We start from the raw sequence: 23,109 nt of genomic DNA on the forward strand, positions 1-23,109 counted from the left end.
TATATACATATATGTATACATGTATATATCCAGTTAAATTTAATTTTGATGTTGTGTAAATAAGGCCTTTAGGTAGCAGAGTCTTCAGGTAGTAACCTAAATGGAAATAGCAGAGTTTAAATTCTTTCACATCTAATTCCAGCTGACTTTTAGCTGCAAATCAACACTAGCAATACCGACCACCATCCTCTGAGTGAAGAGCTGATTCTTCCTTCACTGGTTCACAATGTCCCCAGTGGCCACAAAGCCAAGTCTTGGCTCTGAGTCCAGAACACTACTGAGGCTCTCTCCTTTGTCAAAAACTTTGGGGTTTGATGTTTACGTCTTGGGCCTGCGGTCTATTTTATACTTCTGTTTTGCTGGAACTTAGAGTTCATGCAAGGTTAAATTCTGGAATCAGGAAATGTTCCATGAACTTTCTTTTCAGAAGCCTCCAGCAAGCACTTTAGGAGTCACTAGATATTTATGCCTGTGAGGCATGGGTCTATACAGACACATGGAGTACAGTTGTCCCTGGTTCATTTTTCCTCAATGGAGCATGTACATAGTGTGTGTGTGTGTGTGTGTGTGTGTTTGTGTGTGTGTGTGTGTGTGAGAGAGAGAGAGAGAGAGGGAATTTAGAGTTTAGGGACAACAGGAGGTGATATGATCACAGCTATTTGGCAGTGGCTACAGCCGTTGTCTAGCCAGACACTTATGAAGGAAGTGGGCAGACTAAGATTTCTGTATTTTGACTCAACCTACAAGAACTGTAGTTAATTTTTTTCTTTCTTTTCTTTCCTTCTCAAATGTTCGGCTTCTACCAAATAAAATAAAGACTCCAAAACATTTGATAGATTATTATGCAAATGTTAATTATTCAATAATGATGCTACTGGTGTTTATTATTATTAGAGCTATTAGTCACCACGGCATCCTATTGGCTTCTACTTCAGGGACTCACCATGATGGTAGCCAGATTTGATATCACAGGGATTCCTGTTAGCAATACATTATATTCCTCCAATGCTCAGGTAACTTAAACACATAAGTGACAGGTGCACTGTGAATACTGATCAATCAGAACAGACACTGACCAGTATAACATATTGGTGAGTGCTGCTGAATAGCAGCCCTTTATCAATAATCAAGTCTCCACTGAGGCTAGCCAAATTAGAAGTTTAGCTCATTGTACAGATAACTTTTGTGCCATATCTGATTCAAAAAAGTCTTCTTCTAGGTCAGATGTTTTCTGAGTGATCTAGTCAAATTGTTCTCAATCTGGAATACTTGGGCCCTTAGGTGTTTAGATTTATTCTCAGGGTCTATGAGTCCTCCACCTACATTTTTAAATATCATAATTCTTTTTTGGCCATAATCTTTAAAAATCTTTTGTATGACCACTTTGTATTTGAGCTCTGCCACACAACCTCTGCGCTCCACAGAAAGTGTTGAACTTTACATTGAATTTTTTAATGTAAATGAGGTCCCATGGCTAGAGGTCCTCAGATTTATTGTCAAGTGCCAGTGCTTAACCTATTGAAACATGCTCTAACCTATTCTCTCGCCCCATAACAGGAGCGCAAATCCTCCACAATCCCTTACCTCTGCTTAATTCTTCCAGCAGAAGGAACTGGAAGAGTTCACAACACATGCAGAGTCATGGATTTGGGAGCTTAAAAAATACTAGAGACCCTCTGGTCCAGACTTCACAGTATTAAGCAATTTACTGAAGTCTCAGAGCTGTTGGAGGATTTGCAATCCTGTGTATTTCCTGCTTTGCACTCTGACCACCTGTTTTCACTTTGGGACAGCTTTAATTTTTCTTTTCTCTGTTGGACTCGAATCTGCCTCTTTAGAGTGCACTTAAAACCACTGGTTCTCTTTCTAAACTCGGGAGCTATATATACCAAACCAGTGTAATTATCCTCTGGTGAGGTATATAGTGTAATTGACAAGTTATTTAACTTTTTTTCTGGTAAGATATGGGTCTTGTCAAAAGTGTGCAGTTTTCTTCTAAGGATGTGGTAAGAATAAAGTGACATATTTGCATCTTAGAACAGGAATTAAAAATTTGAAAAGTGGAACCCTTTAAAAAATACTAGGGGAAAACTATTGATTAAAGAAAGATTCATTCGGCGATCCAGTCATTTCCTGACATAACTTTTGCATATATGGTTTTTTAAAAGAGTTTTTCTATTGCCTGATTTTAAAACTGTATTAATTTTCAAATTTATTTTTGAATAGGTAATATCTTTACATTTACTGGTACAATTCTAGAGTGGGAATAACTTTATGAGCTTTGTGGACTGGGTGCTTGTAAACAGTAGTAATTGACTTACTGATAAAAGTGTTTTTTTTCTTTTTTACCTTTGAGGTGTAATAATTTTTATTTTTCTTAATAGCTTTTTCTGCTTATATAGTAATGTATACTCATTGTGGAATATTCGGGAAATACAAGAACACATAAAGAAGAAGAGTTAATTCATTTATAATTCCATTTTGGCACACACTTCGCCGTTATTTCTCTCTGCATTTTTTTTCCTGGTCTTCCCCACCTCCTTTAAGTCAGCTTAACCTCCATGTCCTCTCAGTCACTCTTCCAGTAAACTTTGTCAGTATCTGTATTTCCACCCAAGTCTCAATTTCAAGCATGCTCCTCTCTGACAATCACCTCCTAACTGTCCATTTCACTTCCTCTAGGACCCTTTCTCCAACAGTCTTCAGTGGCACCAGGGTTCTAATTAGTCCATTAATCCTATCTGCCATCTTTCCATCCCTCCCACATCTTTACTCAGGTAGAGTCCATGTGTCATCATTAAGTTATCTTGCACCCACCCTCAACACCCTTGCCTTTCCCTCAATCGTAACTCATGAGCGGAATACAAACTCGTTAATCTTATATGTCTGCTAACACTAGCTGTGTACTGGAATTCCTGGTTGTAGCTGGTGTAAAAACATACAATGTTGTCAACTGGTCTCATTTAAAACCAGTGACTACAAACCTCGAACAGGCTTTTGGTGGTTCCTGGCCTTTCTGTGACATTTTCCTAGTTATGTCACCCTTTTGTTCTCTCAGATGATTTTATACCTTTTGTCTCCTCAGACTACTATCAACCTTCACTCTCACTTTCATTTGGTCTCTCTCATTTCCCTAAGGGAAGTAATCAGAAGAGACTTCCATCTTCCACTATCAAGTCTTTCGATCCATCAGCAATTAACCCTTATTTGCCGCTTTCTTTCCTGTCAGCGATGGGTGAGCTCTCTGTGCTACTCCCAAGAGTTAATGCCTCTTGTGCAATGACCATCCCATCTTGCTTACTCAAAGGACATCACTCCCGCAGCCCTTCCTTCTCTCTCCTGCTATATTAAGTCCTCTCTCTCTCCCAGATCATTCCTCTAGGCATACAAAACGTGCTGTAATTTTCCCTACCTTCAAAACAAAACAAACAGAAAACCAAAACAGAAACTCCCAAGTGCCCATTTCTGTCAGGTACTCAGAAACAGAACTTGCAAGGAAGGTTCTTATGCAAGTAATTTGTATAGAAATTGCTCTTTGGAGCAACTTGCTGGGTGTGGGATGCAGAACAGGGAACGGAAGGATGCAAGTGAGGCTAAATCAAGGGAGCCAGGCGTCCATCTTCCGTCTTTGGCTAAGAGCTGCCTCAGGTGGGGGAAGTTAAACTTCCAGGTGCTTCCTCTGGTTTGAGGGCAGTTCCTAATATAGTCCCCTCAAATAAAGGTGTGAGCCTTTATTTTTATTTATTTATTTATGTTTGAGAAAAAGTAAGATTTATTGAAAGTACATTTTAGAAGGAGAAGGGCCACTAGGAAAGGCTACAGCCCTGTGGCATTTAGGTGATAAGGAGATAAGATAGTACTCCCAAAGGGAGGGGCCGGTTTCCAGCCAGGAATGCTGTAACCAACCAGGCGTGAGCCTTTAGAAACAAAAAAACCCTTCAAGCTAGAGGGATGGGTGGGGGAGGGGGGCGAGGATGGGGGATAGAGGAGATGGGGGTTAGGGGCAGAGGGGGATATAAAAGGATAGAAGAGATCTGCCTGGAGCACTAAGAGCACTCCCTACACCCCTCTTGACCCCATTATCACATCTTACCTTCCCACTCGTTACCCATTCTTAGGCCTGTCTAACATTGCAGGGGCTATAGTAAAACTGGAAGCCCATAAACCATATGTACAAATATAAACACCTGATAAACTACGCTCCAACTGCCTCTTTGGAATGACTTACAAGGTCAAGTGAGAACTGATCCCTTTCGTGGTGTGCAGTGTGTCTGCCCCTGGTCTACCACCTGCCCTTTCTCTTCTCACTCTAGCCCCTTCCAGATTACCTGAAGCCCCAACGTATGCAAAAGAACATAAAAATGTCACACCCAGTAAGACAGTGTCCTCTTAAGCCCAGAATGTTGTGAAAGAATTTTCCATGATCTCAACCTAAAAAGTTAGAGATATTTCCAGAAAAGCCTTACCTTTTTCTTTAACAACCCACTATATATCTGTCATTTGTGAATTCATCTAAGTAGAAACATCCTTTCAACTTCTATTTTAAAACATCAAAAACAACATTGAAAAACTAAAAAACATATATATTCCACAATTTAATAAAATAATTGCAAAAAATATGATTATGAACCAAGAGTTAAAAGAAAAGGAATATAAATATACGAAAACATAATCAATTTCCTTAGTAACCATAGAACTGTAAAAATAAAACCACAATGAGATACCATTTACATCCATCATACTGACAACATTTAAAAACCTGTCGATAGTAAGTATGGGTGAGGATATTGAACAAAGGGAAGTCTATTACGCTGCTTGGAAAAATGTAAATTGACATGATCACTCTAGCGAACAATTTGGCAATACCTATAAATGTTGAAAATGTGCACAATGTATGATCCAGCAATTCCATTTCTGGGACTATGCCATAAAAGAAACTCTTGCACATGTACCAGGAGATGGGGAGACTTTTCAGAGCAGCATTGTTTACGAGAGAGAAAAACAAACAAAATAAACCAGAAGCAACCTAAACAACCTAAATATCTGTCAATAGGAGGGTAAATAAATTGTAGTCACATAAAGGAATACTACCAAACTGTGAAACAAAACGAACAATATTGAAAAACTAGAGTTACTGAATTGAACCATATAAAATTGCCATTTTTCTAGGTAAGAAATAGTTGGATATCGGCAGTTTCATAGAGTTCAGTCAAATACATGCATCAGAACTCAATGCTTTCTGGAATTAGATCGTGGTGGATGTGGACATTGTGAATGTACTCAATGTCACTGTACTATCCACTTTAAAATGGTGAGATATAAAATAAAAAGTCTATTTTAAAAAGAAACAATGCAGAGCAAATAAAAGAATATATATAATGTGATACAATTTATACAAAGTTAAAACACACAAAACAGTTCTATATGTTGCTTTTGGATTTATATATGTTGTACAAACATAAAGGTATGCATTGGGGTGATAAATAAGAAGTTTACAATAGTGTTACCATAGATGGAGCTGGGGCTTGGGGAGAGAGGGAAGAGAATGCAATGGGGAAGAATTATACAGGGGCTTCAACTTGAGCTGGGTGCTGGATCTGTGGGTATTCTTTCTTCTAAAATCTTATTGCTTGTTGATGCTGAGTAATGTCATTTGGCCACCAGATAAGGTGATTTCTCAGCTTGTTGCACTGACACTTGGCGAGGAAGGGTCTGCAGGGTGGCTTTGTCCTCTTGGAGCAGAGTAAGATTCTTCATTCCAGTATGTGTCTGTATTTTTGGTAGTAGTTATTTCTGTGGTGGTTATAAAATTAACATTGCCAATGCAGGCAGAAGGAGCATTGATTCATTTTTTATTGCCCTGAGCCATCCTTGTTACAAAGTAACCTACCTGATATCTAGCCTGGAACAGGAAGCAAGCCTACAGACGGTAAACTCCTTTGTGATGCCTTGGAACACCCAAACCTGTTCTGATAAATTAGTGGAAGTCAAGTGTTCAAGTGCAGTCTCAGCCTTCTTCATCTGAGACACTCACCCCTGCCTATACAGGGTAATTTGCACCCCATCCCCAGTCCTGGAGGTGGAAGTCTAGTCTCTCTACTTGAGTCATCATTCTGAAATGTCAAGGACAGGCCAATTTTATCAACAGTTTCAGGCCCATGAGATATGGGCTTGGTCAAGTTAAAGATTATAACAAAATATTAAAAGAGGAAGTTTTATTACTTACGAGAAGAGTAATTCATTCTGCCAGTAATTGAAAGCACAGCTGTCTGTAGAAGAGTTAGGCTGGTTCCACCTCCTCAGGTCCCTGGCACTGACCTTAGGTCTGAGATGCCTGTGTGTGTGTGTGTGTGTGTGTGTGACACATGCACTCAGCTTCCCTCATTTTGCTCTTTGTGTTCAGTAAGGGACTATCATTTCTGGAAAGAGAAACGAAACTCATTCGGTGGCAGAAAGAGAACACATGTAGGGGCACAGAATATACTCCCAGATCTCAACCACCTCCCTTCCCAGATTCTTTGCTCAGATGGCTCACCCTGCCCACAAGCAGGCAGGCAGGGTTTAACTGTCCCACCCATGCTGCCTGAGGTTTACAGGGCCCTGAAGCAAGACAAACCTGGCCCCATCTTTCTTTTTTGGAGCCATGGAATTTGGAATTCTGAACTTATTAAACTTCTACCCTCTTATTGTTCACACTTTTATTTCATGTGTATATGTGTCTATCTCCCTCATTTCACTGTAAACATCTTTAAATTTTTTCTATTTTCTTTATTTGGACACATAACACAAGCAAGTGGTAAAAAAATTAAAATGGTACAACAGGGAAAAATAAATTTCACACTGACCCCTGTGAATATTGGAGTTAATTGTCTCTATTTTGAATATCCTTTCAGAGATGTCATAAAAGAAGAAATAAAAGTGAAAAATGAAATTATGAAAAGATGTTCCATCTTAGTAACTGCACAAATCAAACTAAAACAATGAGATGCTATCTCTCAGATTAATAAAAGTTAAAAAAAAGAGAGATTGGCAAGGGCATGGGGAAATGGGCACTTTTAATTCTTTTCCTGTTTAGAAAAATAAAAACTTCAACTCACGTGGGAATGCTTCAATTTCTAGGATTTAACATTTTCAGCGATTGAACTACTAAAAATAGAATGCTATAAATAGGATGATGTCATCTGTGTTCAAAGACAATCGATATACTAGAGCGATGCAAAAATAATAATAAAAGCCAACTTTGGGGGTAAGGTTAGGACTGTAATCCATGAGTTATCTCTGGGCAAATGGGAAAAGGGCTAAATACTATATGTTCTATAAATTGTACAGCCTTTTATAAAAAGCGATTTCACTGCATCTCTCAAAAATGTAATTGTACAACCCTATGACAGAGCAACTCATTCCTCTTCTAGGAATTTTTTCTTCAGGAATAGTCATGTTTACAAAAACACATGTTCAGTACTGCACAGAGTGTAATAGCCCCAAATAGAAACTGTCCACATTTCCTTAAATAAGGTAATGGCAAAATAAATTTTACAAGCTATACAATAATATACTAGGCAAGAATTAAAAGAATGAATTAGGACTATATTTAGAGACCCAGAAATATGCCTTTTATATCTTGATAAGTAAACCACATAAACATATGGTTTGCAGCTTGCTTTCTTTATACATACTATATGTAAATATAGTATATAAAGTCATATATACATTTCAGTTAGAGTCCAGTTAGAGATGAAAATCACATCTGTCACTTGAAAGAGTAATTTTAGTAGGAAGAATTATTAACTAGTAAATGAGGTTTACTACTAAAGGCAAAATCCCTCTAGGGTGAGGGAGAGTATCTAAGAAAGGAAGAAATTTGGAAGACTCCTCCCCACCCCACCCAGGTAGGGAATCAGAGCTGATTGCAGAAGACATGGCTGTGCCCACTGGCGGTAGGGAAGTTCACTGGGCTGTCTTGAGCCAGAGCTTATCTGTAGTCAGCAAGTGGGAGCCGGTGAGCAGAAGGCTGCCCCCTGGCGTGCCAACAAAATTCTCTGGCTGCTGAGCATCACTGAATCTTCTGCAAACCGCTGGCAGCTGTGCCTTAGGAGCTGGAAGAGAAGCACCTTGAACCAAGAAAAGTCCCTTCATCTGCTCTGCCTTGTGTTGTCACTCCAATGCCCTCTACTAACAAAGCCTAAAATTGTGCCAGCTGGCCAGGGAGACATTTTGATACCGTGTAGCTACAGTATCACCAAGCAGGATGAAGGAGAGTGGATTTGGATCTGAGAGGCAATTGATTGATATTGGCACAGTATACTGACCCTGCTTTTGTAAAGAAAATGGTATATGTGATATATGTACATGGATGCTATAATATTTGTTCCCACTCATTATGTATTTACTTTGTATGCAGAACCTGTTCTAAGGATTTTGCATGTATTCACTTATTTGATTTTCAGAATAACCTTCAAATACAGAAATTTTTAATATCTCTATGAATGAGGACACTGAAGCACTGAGCTGTTAAGTAACTTGCTCCATGTCACACAGCTCGTAAGTGGCAGAGCAAGAAACATTATGGCTTTATACGCACAGAAAAAAGACTGAAAGAATCCAAATGTTAACAGTGGTGACCTCCCAAGGCAGCACTGAAGAGACTGTGGAGAGGCTCTCACTTTTTAATCAGTGCTTCGAATAAATACAGGGATGAAACGACTGCTTTTTACATTGTTTCTGTATAAATGAGTAGGGCTTGGGTGGGGGGCATTTTTCAAAGAACAAACTAAAATAATGAATAAATGACAACTCCCTGTGCCAGGTAGTAATAAACAAATATTAGATGAGAATGTGAGCACTTTCAGCAGTGGGAGGTAAGCATTCCAGGAGGGAGTGGCAGTGGCCTGAACAAAGCTTTATAAGAGGGTGAGTCACATACTCTGAGTGTTATTTTCCCGTTCACACTGTGTCTGACCTGAGCTTTGCCTGGTTATCCACACTGAACTTCCTGCCTGCCCTCCCAACCCCAAAAGTTTCAGGGAAAAGGTGGTTAATGGCTGCCTGATGGATGACAGCGGACAAGGGAATTAGCATTTATGAAGCACCTGCTCTCTGTAAGGTGACAAGTGCAAGCACCAGTTTATTGCTTTACTCAGCTCCCTACAGCAACCTTATCAAGTAGTCATCATTTTCCCCATTTTCCACATGAAAAGACCAAGGCTCTGCAAAGAAAAGGAAGCAAAGGAAGGTATCTAGATCCTCAGCAAGAGGCAGAGCTAGGATTTGACTTCAGATCTATCTGATCCCAAAGTCCAAGCCCTATCCACCACATCCAGCTGCTTTCCAGATAGTAAAGGGCTAGGCCCCTTTCCCTAACTATCTTCTGGCAGGCTGATCCTGGTAACTGCCCAGCAACTTTAGGTCTCTCCCCAAGAGGCTAAGGGCTGCAGGTCAAGGTGTCAGTGGAGGAAGAGCCAAGCCAGAGGTGCTGACATTGGTTTTCAACTTACCGTCATCTCTCTTCCTTCTAAGAACAGTCCCTGGGCTACATTCACTTTCAGGCTGTGAGGGGTTGGCCCTGGGCAGCCTGAGCATAGTTGGCCACTCGAATCTTGGGAATTTTGAGGTAGTCTGGAATTTTCAGAGGTCATGGGGAAGAGAAAAGGTGAGCACCACTGCTGAGCTCAGTTCAGACACCAATGGGCTGACTGGAGCAGGGGCCAGTTGGGATCTACCCACCCTCCCTTCAGTTATCAGTCCACTGTTGTTCCCTGCAGCCTTTGTATGCACAGAGGGAAGCAATATTTAGTTGAGTTCTTGATGTTTGTGCTATGAGCTAATACAATGTTCCCCTATAGTGTGGGATCTTTCCACAGAGGAGGTACCACTGGTGATTATGGGTGGTACACAGACATGCATTAAACAACGATGGATAACATAGTGAAAAGTTATTCTCTATACAATTCTCTTAACCGAGGGAAAATCCACTATCAGTGCTAACATATCTTTACTGTGTCTCAAAACACACTAACTTCCCTTTTTGACAAATGAGAGTAGGCAATAGTATTTAGCTAGAACTTAGTAACAGTGTTCCACTTTTATTTTATTTATTTTTACAATTCCTCTTTAGTAGCAAATGTAATGCTCTTCCATTTATGGTAGCGACATAAAATTCCCTTTCTTAAGAACATGTGTTTATGTAAATTTTTATTTAAGTAAAGAAAGTGAATCAGATGAGACAAATAAAAGAACAAGTAAATAGGAAATAAGATACAAGTTGTCAAAGTCATCCGGGAATGACTGAAGTGGGCAACTTAATGCCATTCATTGCGAAGGCCAGGCTGCTCTGAGAGACAGCACTTGAAGTACCCAGCTGATGATTCAGCTATAGAAGCCCAGACTCTTTAGGGAAAGTTAATTTATACATTCTTCTAGTTTCCTTTCAGTGGTTGCTTTAGAACTCTACTGTCCAATAATGTAGCCACTAGCCACATGTCTGTTTAAAACAGTTTTACTGAGGTATAATTAATAAACAACAAATGGCACATTACTTAAAGTACATAATTTGATAAATTTTAACATATATGTACATACATGTGAAATCATCACTTCAGTCAGGATAGTAAACATAGCCATTACCTCCAAAACATTTCTTATGCCCTTGTTGATCCTGCCCTCCTGTCCCTCTCGCCCCTGCTTCTTTTAGGCATTTAGTGCTATAAAATTAAGTACCACTTTAATGACATCCCACAAATTTTTGATATGTTTTGTTTTCATTTTAATTCAATTCAGAATACTACCTAATTTCCTTTTGATTTTTTTTTTTGACCCATGGATTATTTAGAAGTATGTTATTTAGTTTCCAAATAATGGATATTTTCCAGACATTTTCCTGTTGTCTAGGCTAATAATAACTTCCTAGCCAGATGAAATCAGATATCCTATTACCCAGAGGAAGATTTATACCTCAAAACCACAAGTATTTTATGTCAGTGGTCATTGCCAGAGCAAATTCCTCTACATGTGAGATAAATGTTTAATAAACTCACCAGAGGGCAGCAAGTCAACATTTGAAAATTCGATTCAAAAATCCTCTCTGCTCCAGTCGAGCAGATGGGGCCAGCGCAGGTGAGGCGAGAAGGAATAAGCTGGCAAAATGGACTCTGCGCAGAGTTAGTCTCTAAAGGAGGTAGAGGGAAAGGAGGCTGGAGTGAAATTCGGGGAGAAAATTGACGTAAGACTCCATACTCATTATGATTCATTAGTTTTTACAATACGCATATACCTAAGGACGATGCCTATGGATAAAGGCCTTACTGCTGAACTTCATATTTCTTATTCTTCTTTTTGACATTTTTGAAATCATTTGAGGTATATAATGCTTTTCTTTCTTTTTTTTTTTTTTAAGAAAAATCTTTAATGATAAAAGTTTTGAATAAAGGTTGTTAAGGTTTAATTGTTGTGGGTGGGAGAGGGACAGGAACCTAGACAGGATTCCTAGTCAAGAATAGTGACTGTCTGATTTGGCTGAAACATGCACAGGTGGTGCAGGCAGATCGGTGGGGAGCTGAGGTCCCAGGGAGGTGAGGGGGACCCCCGTCCTTATTTGAGAAGAGGGCCAGAGAAGAAATATATACTGTAGTCAAAAGGCCTCAGACTCAAATGGCAGATTGTTTTTTTAATTGAGGTCATTTTGAGATATATTTTGAACCAGCATATTCGATTAATAAATGCACATAATCTGGAGCAGATTTAAGACACTTGTGACAAACAAACTCTTTGTTTTAATTACTTGACAGCTGAAGGAATTTAGCAAGCCCCCAAGTTGGAGGGGAGACATGCCTATTTGCAGCTAACCTAAATTACACTGATGGGCCTTGGCTTTTTCAACAACCCCAAACTTTCCTCCATAGAAAACAAACAAACAAACAAATAAACGAACAAACAAACCAAAAACAGGTCCTGAACTTCTCTTCTGTAAGGCATGGCTATTAAGAAGTGAATGGTGAAATATGGGTGTAGAGGTGAGGGATGAAGACGATAAATAAAGCATGGAAGCTCGTGTAGATTTCTCCCAGGGCATGTTCTTCCCTCTGAATTAAAATACAAAAAAGGACACAAAGCAGACAAGAAGAATGTTGTGACATGATTTATCAATGGAAAAGTAAATTTAGCTGAAAAGGTGTCAGTTATTTCTATCCTCTACTTAAATCTTTGGAGTCTTTGACTTTCTTCATCAGATTCTTAATCATTTAGAGTCTTCTCAATATGTATAGCTTTCTTTTCTCTGGTAGGATCCTTTTCTCTATCTTTATGAAAATATCTAGAAAGGCCTAGGAGGAAAAACAGAAAGTCAGGAGACTGAAAGAGTCATATTGTTTTTTTGTGTGTGTGTAACCTTTTAATTGAAATAGTACATAAGTACTGCAGAATGCACAAGAGTCGTAAATGCACAGCTTGAATCGCTTTGATTTTTTAGACAGTTTTTCCATTTCCTTTTTTCTTCTCCATACCAGGGGTCTCATTTCGTTTACCAAGTACATTCTTTCACCAAGAAAGCAAGCCGGTTCGTAAAGTCATTAGTTTACTTGTACGCCAATCATTCTGTCTCTGGCTTCATCCTGGCTCAGAAAGAAGTTAAGCTCTCAGAAGTTAAGAGCTAAAAGTAGTAGTTTTGGTTCTGTGCCAAAACCACCGCCTGTGGGCCAGCTTTGTACGATAATTAACTAACGGCCTTTGATGTCAGGAATCACTTGAGTTGAAAGGCTAGCCTGGGCAATAGTGGAAAGAGGCATTTCGTATTCTCATCAAACACTTATCTGTTGATAAATGAAACCAAGCTCAGGAAGCCTGCCTCTTTCTCTGCCCTTCTTTCCAATACCAGTGAGACTCTAGTCTTAGAGCATTCGGGGGACTTTTAATCCCTTTTAGTTACCTGTTCACCTGTCCCTCATGCCCTTCTGAGAGATGAGTTTATAAATAAGCATTCTCAAATTATTTCATAGATATTTTTGAAGTACCCATGTTATTGAAGACAGGCCATTTCTAGCATACAGGAGGGAAGGCCTAGACCTTCGATGTCTCATAAGCCAAACAAATCAAAGAAATACAGGGATGTAGATCTGACCCAGAAATACTCTTTCCCTTCTTAAAATTCTTCAAGAACAAAGAATTTTAAGACCCATTCACTATCTCTCATTTTCTTTTATTTCTTTTATTTTACCTGGTGAAACAGCTTATGCTGGCCATGTAAAGGGGAGGTGGGGTGGTCGGAAAGAATACAGGAAAAAAACAATTAGTTTTCCAATCTCTGTTGACCAGATAAAATATACGTTTGTAATAATTAAGGTGTACATTTGCTGAGAGAACCACATGAACAGAAAAGTGGAACAGAGCAGAGAGCCCAGAAATTGTCCCTAATACACAGACATATGACACAGGCAAAGGGGGTCTTACAAATCAACAGTGAATTTGGGAATGTTAAATAAGTGTTGCTGGGAAAACTGGTTAACCACTTGGACAAAAACTCATGTTAGAACTTCACGTTCCATTGTACGACAAAATTAATTCATTGGGTCAGACATTTAAATTTAAAATAAAGAACAAATAAAACAAACACATTTATTGAATTTCTTACCTCTATGTGAGAAAGACCTATTCAGGCTAAAAGCAGTTTGAGAAACTGACAGAGGAATATAGAAAGAAATTTTTTTTAAAGATGAAACATTTTGGTATACCTCACTATTGACCAAATCGAGATGAATACTGGAAATAAAATAGATACATTTGAATATCCAAGAAATTAAAAACACACATTCTCACTCTCTCTTACAAATAAAGCAAAAGAAAACAACAGAATTGGAAAAATATATATGATAAAGGAAATAAATCAAAGTTTAAGAAATTGATATCAAGAATTTATATACATAAAAAGACCAATACCCCATATCCACTTAATAAGTGACAAAAATAGGTGGAACTGTCGATTTATACACAAGAAAATTTCTGTTACTGAAGCAGTTACAGAACATAGAAAAAGACATTTCCTGGCTAATTTGGTGAGGTGCACATAACCCTGAATCCACAAGAACAATTCAAGCAATTTACTTCTGAGAAACTGAGACAGATTACTTTTAAGAAATCCTATAATCATCTCAAAAGATTATGGAAAAATTATTTTATAACTTAATACTCCTTCCTGATTTTTTAAAAAAAAATGCTGGGGAGTTAATGGAAGGAAGAGTCTTCAGCTTGATAAAAATATCTATCAGAAACTGAAATCAAAAATCATACTTATTAGGCAAACTTTGTAAATATTCTCATTAAACTCAAAAACATGATAAAATTGTCTGTTATTAATAATGCGTTGTTCCACACTATACTGGAGGGCCTGGACAATTTAATAAGTTAGACAACTTAACAAGTCACTTTAACATGTATATCTGATGTGGAAAGGGCAGCTTACCTGTGAGGTAGGCCAGGTAAAGCCTTTGGAATTGCCTGTGGCTGGGCCTGAAAGGTTGGTTACACATAAGATTCTGGCCTGGAGCCAGAGTCTCAACTCCATTGTTTGCTTTTTCAGAGCCCAAAGGAGAAATCCTATCATGGAACTGAATGTATCAGACTTTGAGAGACTGTCAAGAATCAGGTAATTAGTCTGAGGTCACAGTCTATAGTAGGATGATTAGACCACCATGGAAGATTGAACATAACCATGAGCCCCAACGATTGCCAGGTCAGGAAAAGATGTCTGATAGTCCATACAGGTCTACTTTAGAGATCCAAGAGGCTTTTTACCTAAGCCTGGTGATGGATTGTTTTACTTTGCCAGTCTCATTGATCCGGGTGCCATGCAAGTGTCAGCAATCACACAGATGCCAACGTGGCTGGTTGCAGGAAGTCGAGGGCTATGCAGGTGTCCAACACTGCTTGGGCCAAGGACTTAAGGTTGGTCTGTTGTTTCTCCAAACCCGAAGTATTGCCATGAATATTTCATGCAAGTATTCATACTTCAGCAAGGGTCAAAGTCAGGTTGCACACAACCCTTTCTAACCAAAAGAACTTGACAGTGGAAATAATTCCCTGGAGTTGGTAATGCCCCCTGGCAGTTCTCCTGAGGAACTGGGGTCCCCCTGGTTTCCTATTTCCCATCCTACCCAGTGTAGCGTGACATGACAAATGGGTGGGGACTGTTTTGAATATTTGGAAGTCTCTTATTAAAGCCCCATCTATATGCATTACATTGCTAAGAGGAAGGCAAGTGAAGGTCTGTTTTTACAAAACAAATAACACTCCAAAGGGGCACACACAGCACTGAGAGTGTAAGTCATTGCTACCATGGGGGTCTACCAGCCAGAAGTCACTCCCAGTGTGCAAGGCCCTTGAGTAGAATTGAAAAGTCTGTGTAGGGTGGGGCCAAGTGTAAGGGAGGAGAAGTCTTTCACTACTGAGGTCAAAATGGCCCCAGTGTTGGGCTCCCATGTCCCTTTGTTCAGATGTTCCAGTTGTCCCTATCTCCAACAGGAATAAGTTGACACCCAAGAGGGCATTTGCTCTTGCATTGTCAGAGTCCAGTTGCGGCCCCACATTGGATCCAGAATAATAAGGTTGAGATAGCTGAGGTACCAGAAAAGTCTGTATTTAGAGAAATGTCCATTTGTAGTATTCATCAGCAACGCAATCAGATGTTCATCTGTAGGGTCAGGTAGCGGGTGACGCATCCAGCAGTTTGTCAAATATCGGGTAGGGGCATCTTCCTGGGATAGGCGAATCAATGAATTTGGTGATGTGAAAAACACTCAGGCTACTCTGTAGGAGAGAGAGGGGCTAGATCTCCACCTCTCCCTTCCCCATAATCAAGCTCACAGGCCCAAAGCTGCTCATGTCCTGTCAATTGGAGGCTCTTTTCCATATCGACCTTATGTGGGCAGTCTGTTCTGTACATAAGCAAGGATAGCACCTTTTATCCACACCCCCCACACCAGGCTGGTGAACCCTTATCTCCTGGCTTGGATCTTCTTATGATTCAACAAAGTCCTAACTAGAATGAATGAATGAATGTCCTAACTGGACTCCTGGAAGAAAAAGAAATTGAAACCCTGAATGAAAAAAGCACATCATCACGCTCTCATGAAATATTTGAACTGAAAATAATCTTGGAGATTGTCTGTCTAATCTAACTCCCTCATTTTGGAATGTTAGTTAAATTGACCAAGTCTGGGTACCTTATTTCTCGGCCTGCGCTCTGTCCGCTCTGCAGCATGACACTGGCCTGTCATGCGACCATGGTACGGAAAATGGCATGTCTTATTTCCGCCTCAGAGCCCCACCCTCTCACCCTGATTCGACGAGTCTGTTCTGCTTGTGGAAATTCCAGAAGTTGTGTTCACAGGAACGATAGCAAAATGTTCTTCATCTGACTTTCATTACATTTTGGAAGGCGTTTCTTGGCAAGAACACATCCCAGAAAAAAAGCATCTGTATTTGCCCTCTGGTAAGATTTATTTAGGCTTCTAGGAAGGAGCCAGTTTGTTTCTAGAATTGTCTAGGCTGGTGGCGTCCAGGTGATACTTTTCTTCTAACTGAATATATATAGATTACAAGTTTCTCTTGCAGTCAACCAAAAGCTAACCTATTAGCACAACCTATTAATAAATAACAGCCTCAATTTTTGAGCTCCATGACTACTTCCTTAGTCGTGGTTGTTAATTATCTCTTTTTTCCTACTGTTTAAATAATTAACAAGATAAAGAAAAATATTTAGAACACTATAATAGGAAATGTAGGACAAGAAGGTCGGGGGAACCTTACCTTATGGTTGACGATGCTGGGCTGTGTTAAGGTCCTGCTTAAGGGAGCTCTGGTGTGTAACCAGCTTGTGTGCCGAGTGAATGTTTGATCGGATCTGGTGGGGACATGGCTGACTGAAGCGGCTGTCACGGACGATCCCAAGCGGCAACATTATCAGTTTAGGTTTTCAGTCTGCGTCTTTCAGTTAATATCCACTTCAAAACAAGAAGCATATTTTCCTTCAGAAAATCATTTGAAGGTTTTTTCACCTTGGTGGTATGGATCCACGATATTAAAGGAACTGAAATACAGATGGGCGCCATCCTGTGATTTCCAGTGGTGGCCCTGCATGTTTCTCTTTATCATTCTAGTGATGCTGCTCTGCAACACCCCTTCTCATTTACCAACACATCCTGAAGATTGCTCCATGTCATAACATGTCTTTTGTTCTCTGGCCTGTGTTTTTCCTCTCTTAATGGTCTCATCTGTTGAACAGAAGCTCTTCATTCTAATGCAGTCCAGCTGATCATTTTTTGCCTTACGGTTAGCACTTTTGTGTCCTGTTGAAGAGTTTTGTCTATTCTAACATCATGAAAACATTCTCTTAGGGTTTCTTACAAAAGCTTTGTTACTTTCCTTTTTATATTTATGATCCGTCTGGGTTTGAATTTTCTGTGGGTAGGAGATAAAGGTTCATTTTACTTTTATATGACTATGCAATTTATTTTTCATTATTTATTATAAAGACCATCCTTTTTTCCCCCCATTTCACTGCAGCATCATCTTTATCTATTAATCAGGTAATACTGCATGTGTAAGAGCTTTTTCTTTTTTTTCTTTTTTGTCTCTCTCTCTTTTTTTTTTATGGCGACATTGGTTAACGAAATCCAGTAAGTTTCAAGTGTATGATTCCACAGTAAGGCATATATATACACTGCATTGTGTGTTCACCGCCCATAGTTAGATTTCTTTCTGTCACCACATATTTAACCCCTGACCCCAACTACCTACTCCCTCCTCTTTTCCCCTACCCTCTGGTAACCACTAGTCAATTGTACATGTCCATGAATCTCTGTTTGTCCTGTTCGTTTGTTGCTTTTAGGTTTATATCTCACGTATAAGTGATATCATGTGGTTTTCAACTTTTTCTGTCTGGTTTATTTTGCTTAGCATGATTATCTTGAGGTCCATCCATGTTGTCACAAATAACAGTATTTCATCTCTTCTTATGGCTGAGTAATATTCCATTGTATATATGTACCACGGCTTCTTTAGCCAATCATCTATTGTAGGATACTTCGGTTGCTTCCATGTCATGACCACCATGAATAATGCTGCTATGAACATCAGTGTGCAAATATCTTTTCGGATATGCGTTTTCAAGTCTTTGGGGTAAATACCCAGTAGAGGGATTGCTGAGTTATATGGTAGAGCAATTCTTAGTTTTTTGAGGAACCTCCATACTGTTTTCCATAGTGGCTGTACCAATTGACAGTCCCATCAGCAGTGTATGAGGGTTCCTTTTTCTCCACATCCTCTCCAACACTTGTTATTATTTGTCTTATTGATAACAGTTATTCTACTAGGTGTGAGACGGTAGCTCTTTTTGGTTTTGATTTGCATTTCCCTAATAGCTAGTGATGTTGAGCATCTTTTCACATGTTTGTTGGCCATTTGTATGTCTTCTTGGGAGAAGTGAAGAGCTTTTTAAATAAGTAATAGACTTTATTTTTTAAAGTAGTTTTAAATTTACAGAAAAGCTGAGCAGGAAGTAGAGTTGCTATATACCACTAACTTTTCTCTTTTATTAACATCTTGCATTAGTGTGGTATATCTGTTGCAACTGATGAACCAATATTGATACATTATTATTATTAACTGAAGTCCATAGTTTACACTGGCATTCACTCTTTACATTGTAGTTCTGTTTATTTTGCCAAATGCAAAATGTCAAGTATCCACCATTACAGTATCATACAGAATAGTTTCACTGCCCTAAAAATACCCTGTGTTCCATCTACTCACCCTCACACCCCTAACTTCTGGCAACCACTGATCTTTTTACTGTCTCTGCATTTTTGCCTTTTCCAGAATGTCATATAGTTGGAATAATATAACACGTAGCCTTCTCAGATTGACTTCTTTCACTTAAAGGTTCCTCCATATCTTTTCATGGCTGAATAGTTCATTTCTTTTTAGTGCTGAATAATATTCCACAGTATGGATGTACCACAGTTTACTTATCCATTCATCTACTGAAAGACGTCTTGATTGCATCCAAGTTTTAGCAATTATGAATTACAAATAAAGCAGCTATAAGCATTTATGTGCAGGTTTTTGTGTGTGGACATACATTTTCAACTCATTTGAGTAAGTACCAAGGAGCATAATTGCTGCATGGTATAGTAAAAGTATGTTTAGTTTTGTGAGAAATTACCAAACTGTCTTCCAAAGTGGCTGCACCATTTTTTATTCCCACCAGCAGTGAATGAGAGTTCCTGTAGCTCCACATTCTCACAAGCATCTGGTGTTGTTAGTGTTTTGAATTTTATTGATTCTAGAAGGTATATAGTAATGTTTCATTATTGTTTTAATTTGCAGTTCCTTAATAACATACAACCTTGAACATCTTTTCATATGCTTTTTTGCATCGGTATGTCTTTTTAGTGAAGTGTTTGTTCGGATATTTTGCCCACTTTATAAGTGGGTTGTTGTTTTCTAACTGTTGAGTTTTAAAGATAATAGTCCTTTATCAACTGTGTCTTCTGAAAATATTTTCTCCCAATCTGTGGCTTTTCTCTTTATTCTCTTTTGTATCTTTTGACTAACAAAAGTTTTTAATTTTAATAAATTTCAACTTTTTGATTATTTCTTTAATGGGTTGTGTTTTTAGTGTTATAACCCAAGGTCACCTGGGTTTTCTCCTGTTACCTTCTAGAAGCTTCAGAATTTTAATTAAAAAAAATTTTTTTTTATGCCTACAGCACTTGGTCTTCTTAGATGGTCTCCCATCTAAGTACTAACCAGGCCCAACCCTGCTTAGCTTCCGAGATCAGACATTAGGCTTGTTCAGGTGGCATGGCTGTAGACCATGTGGATTATGGCTCCACTGGGGCTCGAACCCAGGACCTTCTGCATGTAAAGCAGATACGCTAACCACGACACTATGGAACCACACTAAGAAATTTGTTTCACATTTATATCTGAGATCCATTGTGAGTTCATTTTTGTGAAAGTTTTATAGTCAGAGTCTAGTTTGTTTGTGTTTTGTTTTACTCGTGGATATTCAGTTGGGCCAGTTTCTATCTCATGAAAAGACTATCCTTTCTCTCAGCTCAGTCACTTCACCTCTTTGAGTTTTAGTTTCCTAAATGTCTTCATAACATCTTCCCTGCCTGTCCAAGGCTAAAAAATGTAGTTACCAGTGAGGGTCAAATAAGATAAAATAGGGAAATGCTTTAAAACTGTATCATGTTTAACAAATTTATTCTTATATCATTAAAAGTGGCTCTTGGATCGTGGTGATGGTTGCACAATAGCATAAATGTACTTAATGTCACTGAAGTATCTATTTAAAAGTGGTTAGAATGATAAAATTTATGTTATGTATATTTTACCATGATAAAAATTTTTAATGACTCTTGACACTAGTCCTTAGGGTTTGAGGTCCCTCATTTCTTGGGTAGGGACATATAGTAAAGCAAGAACCTGAAGGACCCTCACTGTGTCTATGTTCAGAACTTAAGAAAATATTGAAAAAGCTAGGTTGGTGACATGATTATGGGCATCTCAGCCCAACAATTACTTCAGCTTCCTCCTTTCTAGATCAGTGGTATGGGTCCTAGTTTGCATTTTCTTTTTGAGAGAGTAGAGGGGGCAGGTACTGGCAACCAGAAAGTGGCAGAACATACATGTTGAAGTCAGTGACTATAACCTCCTCTATTTGCCTGTGACTGTCTAATTATCTCAACCAAAGCAAAATTCAAAAAACTTAAAATCTCAAAAGTTAAGAACTTTTAGACAACTAGTTAAGTCTCTCCCTGCAAGGCCCAGGAAGAAATGAAATAGATCGACTGGAATACAATTTATTTTTCTTTCCCTCACCACTTCCTGGAGGAAGTCTAAGGCTGGAGCCAAGGCCAACTGCAAGAGTCAATGAAGGGATGGGGGTGGGGTGATCAAACCACAAAGGAGACCACCTGGCCTGTGGGTCAGTTATGTACAACTTAATGAAGAAGCAACAAACAAAGAACATGCACATTCAGAAGATTTTTGTTTCACCGTCAGTATTTTTCCTTGACTAATGTCCTGTGGTTCAAATCCTGATCAGTGGGAAGGATGTGCTGCAGTGAGATGAGAAAAGGTTTAGTCCTTCTCGGCTTTCTTACGGAGACTCACAGATCCAAATCTGCTTAGCAGTTCAGTAGATGCGAGTCTCCAGAGCAGGCCTTCAGGTGGGAGCTGAGATTCAGGAGGGGCGGAAACCACTTGGTGGCTAAGTCAAGCCAGGCATCCTCACCCTGCACTTGGCAGAGACCACCTTCCCTATGTCCTGCTGCTACTGCCACACCTCCAGGTCTTCCAGCTTCCCTGAGACTAAAGGCCACCTATAGCATTCATTTCGATACAAATAGGCATATATCTCAAGATGGAGGCAAAAAACCAGTTTAGAGCAAGTGAATTAATAATGATCCTTCTAGATCACAATAGGAATTTTATCAACCTGAAGTTCACTATTCACTTGTTAATTATTCATCTTCCTTTTTAAAAAGAGCTAAGACTGGGAGAGTCTGGGATTAATACCTTACAAATGACAAATTGAAGCCCTGAGACACTCCCCCACGCACACATACACCCATCCACAGCACAGCCCGTTGGGTGTCTCTGTTGACCTTTGACTAATAGCTAGATATTTCTCCAGCAAAATGATTTTATTCAAGAAAAACAAAGAATTGAAATTTAGGACATGTGGTCTGATGGCGTACTGTGTGAAAGTCCAGTGAACGAAGGAGAGCAACACTCTTTTATGGACTTGGGAGGGGCTGGTATAGGACTGTCTAAGGAAACTGAAAGTTAGAAGTATGTTGACTTTACATTGGCTGAATTATGGCTGTCTCCCATTGGCTATGCTGTTACTGGGCAAGGAGAAATCTTTTCTTCCTTCTTCTGAGATAGTAATGTATTGTCACTTCCTGTTGGAGATGCAAGGTACATCTCTTCCTGTTGTACGGTGAGTCGCACGTCCCTGAGAGTTCTCTCTTCTAGCCTCTCAACTCTATTTTAAATGTGTTTTCTGTTTATTAATTTTCACAATTCCAGTGGCTCATCTGTTTTTGCCGGGCTGGGCCTGGGTGCAGATTGGGGGAGGAGCATAAACTCTTGAGTTAGATAATCCTGAGCTCATTTGCTGGACCTGCCATTTGTCAGCCGATTGACACAGAACTTAGTTTCCTCATCTGTACACTATGTCTAATAATTCATAGCCATCTTACAGATGTTGTGAGCTTAAGTAACAATGATGGCGAATATTTACTGAGAACTGTCAAAGGCCCTGGTACTACTCTAAGCGCTCAATCTGTTTTATCTCCCAGAATTCTGCTCAGGTAGGAATTCAAAAACTAGGTCCTGAAGTCTGACTTTTTCAAACCTCCCCAGTTAATTCTCAGATCAGTCAAGTTGAGAACCATGGATGTTGTATTAATGTTTACACGGTGAGTAACCACTCAGAGTCTTAGAGAAAAACAGACCTCATTCTGTCACTCACTAGCTCACTTGGCCAAGTCTTTCAACCTCTACAAGCCATAGTTTCATCATCCATAAAATGAGAGCAAAAGTAGCATCCACTTCTGAGAATTCCTCAGAAGATGTAATGAACCAGTTTTGGTGACTGTGTCTGACATGCATAACACGTTTGATAAATGTCGGCTGGTGCCATTAGGCCACCTTCTTTTTCTTAGGTGACCAAGAACCCAAAGATCTGTTGACCTTTATGCATAAGTCACCCTGTCTTAGTTTAAATTTATTGCTCTTACAGCCACATGGTTTATTTCAAATCCTAATTTTGAAAGGGGACTAAGGTGTTATAGTGGAAATATCCTGTGTCTGGCCCAACAGAACTGAGTTTGAATTTATGGATCTGTTTGAGCCTGTTTCCTAACCCATAACAGGGAAGAACAAGCTCTTGCACTGCTGTGAGAATTAGAGCTAATTCGTACGAAGGTACAACATCTAGGCACTGTATTATTGTCAGTGTTTTGGTTATAAAATGTATAAGATGTGAAAACAAAAGGGCAGAAAACTCTTTACAAAATTGAAACAGGAAACAGAGGAAAAGGG

At 39.2% G+C, this 23,109-nt stretch overlaps 1 protein-coding gene and 1 long non-coding RNA gene across 6 annotated transcripts in view; one reads left to right on the forward strand and one right to left on the reverse strand.

Annotated features, from left to right (window-relative positions):
• Positions 1-13,173: 13,173 nt before the first annotated feature.
• Positions 13,174-17,397, reverse strand: LOC120587530 (uncharacterized). Of its 2 annotated transcripts, none has more exons than XR_005648994.1 (2): positions 16,795-17,397; positions 13,174-16,058 (listed from the first exon to the last, which is right to left on the reverse strand). It is a non-coding gene; the product is annotated as an uncharacterized LOC120587530 (long non-coding RNA). The 2 variants fall into 2 exon arrangements; XR_005648995.1 differs by having other exon boundaries at positions 13,174-15,740; positions 16,795-17,309.
• CASP8 (caspase 8) overlaps positions 16,324-23,109 on the forward strand; it is a 30,552-nt gene continuing 23,766 nt past the window's right edge. For 2 of the 4 annotated variants that reach the window (XM_039844435.1, XM_039844433.1), the window contains exon 1: positions 16,346-16,477. The gene's annotated coding sequence lies outside the window, so the exon portion shown is untranslated. Of the gene's footprint in view, positions 16,478-21,929; positions 22,004-23,109 lie in introns of those variants that run through there. The other 2 variants (XM_039844431.1, XM_039844437.1) reach the window with 2 other exon arrangements.

The sequence above is a fragment of the Pteropus medius genome, unplaced genomic scaffold, assembly GCF_902729225.1.
Source record: "Pteropus medius unplaced genomic scaffold, Ma_sr-lr_union100, whole genome shotgun sequence".
NCBI classification, from domain to species: Eukaryota; Metazoa; Chordata; class Mammalia; order Chiroptera; family Pteropodidae; genus Pteropus; species Pteropus medius.